We start from the raw sequence: 4,491 nt of genomic DNA on the forward strand, positions 1-4,491 counted from the left end.
GTGAATAGTGCTGCAATAAGCATACGTGTGCATGTGTCTTTATAGTAGAATGATTTATAATCCTTTGGGTACATACCCAGTAATGGGATTGCTGGGTCAAATGGTATTTCTGGTTCTAGATCCTTGAGGAGTTGCCACACTGTCTTCCACAATGGTTGAACTAATTTACACTCCCGCCAATAGTGTAAAAGTGTTCCTATTTCTCCACATCCTCTCCAGCATCTGTTGTCTCCAGATTTTTTAATGATTGCCATTCTAACTGGCGTGAGATGGTATCTCAGTGCAGTTTTGATTTGCATTTCTCTAATGACTAGTGATGATCAGCTGTTTTTCATATGTTTGTTGGCTACATAAATTTTTTTTTTTTTTGAGAAGTGTCTGTTCATATCCTTCACCCACTTTTTGATGGGTTGGTTTGTTTGTATCTTGTAAATTTGTTTAAGTTCCTTGTAGATTCTGGATATTAACCCTTTGTCAGATGGATAGATTGCAAAAATTTTCTCCCATTCTGTAGGTTGCCCGTTCACTCTGATGATAGTTTATTTTGCTGTCCAGAAGCTCTTTAGTTTAATTAGATCCCATTTGTCAATTCTGGCTTTTGTTGCCATTGCTCTTGGTGTTTTAGTCATGAAGTCTTAGCCCATGCCTATGTTCTGAATGGTATTGCCTAGGATTTTTTTCTAAAGTTTTTATGGTTTTGAGTTATGCATTTAAGTCTTTAATCCATCTTGAGTTAATTTTTGTATAAGGTGTAAGGAAGGGGTCCAGTTTCAGTTTTCTGCATATGGCTAGCCAGTTTTCTCAACATCATTTATTAAACAGGGAATCCTATCCCCATTGCTCATTTTAGTCAGGTTTATCAAAGATAAAAATATGGAACACTTCACAAAGTTGTGTGCCATCCTCGTGCAGGGGCCATGCTAATCTTCTCTGTATCATTCCAATTTGAGTATACGTACTGCTGAAGTGAGCACGGGAGCATTATTTTCACCAGAGTGGTTACAGTCTTGAGCTGACTTCTTGGTTTTGTTCCTGGCTTTACCATGTTTAGCTTGGACATGAAATGCAGATGATGATGGCAGTGGAGATGGGGGTGGGAAGTGATGTGTGAGTGAGTGGTGGGGAGATTCACTTAGGACTGAAGCAGGATTAAGCCATTCACTGTCTGAAGTGCATGTCCTGGACTTGGTCTTTGGATGACATCTATGAGCCCTGTCATCCCTGGAAATCTTCTTTACTGGTTTTACCTGGATCCTGACCCAGCTGTCTGTATAATTTGCCGCTGAGGTGTTTTTGTTTCTCAGTCGCTCCAGCCTGTGATGGCTGTGCATTGATAAGTCCTCAATGTACCCTGTATGCTGTGCTCTGCTGCCCGCAGCCCCCATTCCCCTTCCCTAGTTGCCGTGAGCAACTTCCCTGTGCATAACAAGATGTTAGTCATCAACTGGGTGCTGGGGTGAGGGAGGAAGAGTCAAAGAGAATTTCAGTGTTAGGTCGACTTGAGCAAAAGAGACGCCGCTAATGGAGGAAAGAAGACATGTAAGGTGATATTATCACATGGCTTTTCAAATCACAGGGGACTGGTAATCAGCAAAGAACTGAATGCAGACAGAATAAGAAGACTGAGTGACTTCATTGACTTTTAAAAAAATATATTTTAAATATTTTTTTCATTTAAAGGTAACATTTTTTATAAGAAATTTAGAAAATTTCTCTCAGAGAAGTGAAAAGAGAGAGAAACAATTTACCCGTATTCTGATCAGAGAGTAAGTGGAGCACTGAGCAAGCAGAAATCCCCAGAGTGTAAACAAACACCTTTGAGCTGTTGTGCAAACCGCTGTTCAGGCTGGCTGAAACCTGCTCTCTGCCTGCTACTGTTTTGCTCCTTTGGTAAATTTAGGGCAGACGTCTCGACTCTTTTTTCCCCTGTCAAGTAAGGAAAGTTCTCTTGTAACTTTTAATCACAAAAAAACTCCGCAAGTGATTTAATTAATTAATTCATTTGCTTATTGAGATGGGGTCTCACTCTGTCACCCAGGCTGGAGTGCAATGGCGAGATCATGGCTCGCTTCAACCTCCGCCTCCCTGTTCAAGTGATTCTCCTGCCTCAGCCTCCTGAGTAGTTAGGACTACAGGCATGTGCCACCACACCTGGCTAATTTTTATATTTTTAATAGAGATGGGGTTTCACCTTGTTGGCCAGGCTGGTCTCGAACTCCTGACCTCAAGTGACCTGCCCACCTCAGCTTCCCAAAGTGCTGGGTTTACAGGTGTGAGCCACCGCACCCAGCCTTTGTCAGTGATTTAAATGTCAAATGAGCTTGCCCAAGGCCAGCTCCATCAACTCACTCTTTTATCCATGTAGCACTTGAGTCAGGCTGAAAAATAGGATTATTTTACTTTTCAGCTGGTGGGAGTATAGCCTGGCAGAACTGTTTTTGGGAAAGTAATCGGTAATGCAGGTGGCACATGGCAGACAGAACAGCACCAGCTCAACCACCCATTAACTCTGGGGCCCTGGGCGAGTCACAGAACAGCTGTGGCTTGGTTATGGTCAGCTCGGCCTATGTCAGGGATTTGAATTTTGAAGCAAACTTCAAGATTTGAAATTTCTCTGTAATGAAGACTGACAACTGTCCACCCAAATCCATTTTTCCTTATAATAATAGTTCTATGATAATAATCTCTAATCTCGGCTGGTCAGCAGACTCCATTTCCCAGTCTCCCTTCTATTTAGAAGTGGCTATGTGACTGAGGTCTAGCCATTGAAATGTGAACAGAGGGATAGGTTTCATTTCCAGGCCTGCCCCTGAAACAGTTCCCAGGTGTGCTTCTCCATACTATCTCCTCTTTCTAGTTGGCTGAGACGGAAGTGATCCCAGGGGTGTTGTGGGAGCTGTCTGTTAAAGATTATCAGCCTGGGACTCTAACTGTGTGGATGAAGCAAAGCCCCCTGCCTTCCCTATTATCCTAATCTGGCACTTTCCTATACTGTTATATGAGCATGTTTGGGACTGTTTGTTACGGCAGCCTCTCAGACTCTAACTGATACATTCTCCAGCTCTGGTCTATGTCAGGCTAAAAGGCTGCATTGGGAAAAAGAGGCACAGTGAGCTGTCTACTATCCTGCTTGGTAACTCCTCACCCCATCCTCAATCCTACTGATTTGCTCGCTGCAGTTTCTGAACACTTGAGGTTGGCTGGAGCACAGAGGAAGGGTGAGAAGCAGGAAAGAGCTTACTTGGCTGGGACTGTCATGATCTTGCTGTTTTGGTGTCCCCATTGTTTCGGTAGACATTCAAAGTTGACCCTTTTACTTGTGGGTTGCTTTAGCGGGGTGTGCTAGATATCATCTTTTGTCCCTGCAGAGCCAGCCTCTCACCCTCCTTCACTCTGCTTTGTTTCTCGGGCCAGCACGTGTAGAATGTATCAAAGGGTTCCCTTATCTTTCAGTGTCTGCTTTTGGTCCATGGGGATCCTGGCAGGAGTCTGGAGAGAGTCAGGGGAGAGAGGCTGGGCAGTTATTCCCCTGGTTCCCTCCATGTGGGGTCGACATTGTCTGGCTGCATCCCTCCACTGAAGGTTGCAACTCCCAGACGGTTCTCTGCAGACACCCCTCCCTGTACCTGGGTTCCAGTAACCACTCCCACTTCTGCCCCACTAGGATGCTAAGGCTGCTATTAGCTTCAGAATACTGCACTCTTCCCCCAAGGTCTTCTTTTACCCCGCTCACAGCTTCATACATATTTTTTTAAATTAATCTCTCTTCGAATGACCTAATTTGGGTGTCACCTATTCTATGCCCCAATGAATACAGTGGGTTTTTGAGATGCCCTCACTGGAAGCATTCAACAGTGTGCACTTCTGGTGATGTGGGTGATGCATCCGCTATGCTGATGCTTATAATTTGTCCCTGGGCTCCTGAACATCCTGTGATTTGTCCTTTCCAAGTGCTTCAGAGAAATGGAGGCTCAGAGATGTTCTGTGACTTGCCCAGGGCCCCAGATTTAGTGGGTGGTTGAGTGCTCTTCTCCCTGGATGTGCCACCTGCATTACCAATCACTTTCCCCAAAACAGTTCTGCCAGACTGTACTCCCACCAGCTAAAAAGTGAAATAATCTGATTTTTCAGCCCGACTCGAGTGCTACATGGATCAAAGAGTGAGTTGATGGAGTTGGCCTTGGGCAAGCTCATTCTTCCCGCATGAGGACAAATGCCTGACAAGATGATCATATCAGGAAGTTACAGGGAGGTGACAGGAACAAGCAATTTAGGCCTGTATTCTGCTGTGCTCTCGCCAAATGAGATAGCCAGGGACCCAGTGAGAGGAAGCGCCAGCAAGGGCTCCTCTGGGCAGGTAGGTGTGACCTTGTTTGCAAACACTTCAGCTTGAGTGGAGGCTGAATCTGCCACCACCTCCTCCCCAGCCCGAAAAACATCTTACACAACTTGGGCCTCTCCTGCATAGGCAGTGTGGACCCACAGCTCCTT

General features: G+C 45.0%; 1 non-coding gene across 1 annotated transcript; it reads right to left on the bottom strand.

The window, feature by feature from the left end:
• Positions 1–867: 867 nt before the first annotated feature.
• Positions 868–974, bottom strand: LOC118145892 (U6 spliceosomal RNA). Its single transcript, XR_004731379.1, has one exon. It is a non-coding gene; the product is annotated as a U6 spliceosomal RNA (small nuclear RNA).
• Between the last annotated feature and the right edge of the window lie 3,517 nt (positions 975–4,491).

Source organism: Callithrix jacchus, chromosome 10, assembly GCF_049354715.1.
Source record: "Callithrix jacchus isolate 240 chromosome 10, calJac240_pri, whole genome shotgun sequence".
NCBI classification, from domain to species: Eukaryota; Metazoa; Chordata; class Mammalia; order Primates; family Cebidae; genus Callithrix; species Callithrix jacchus.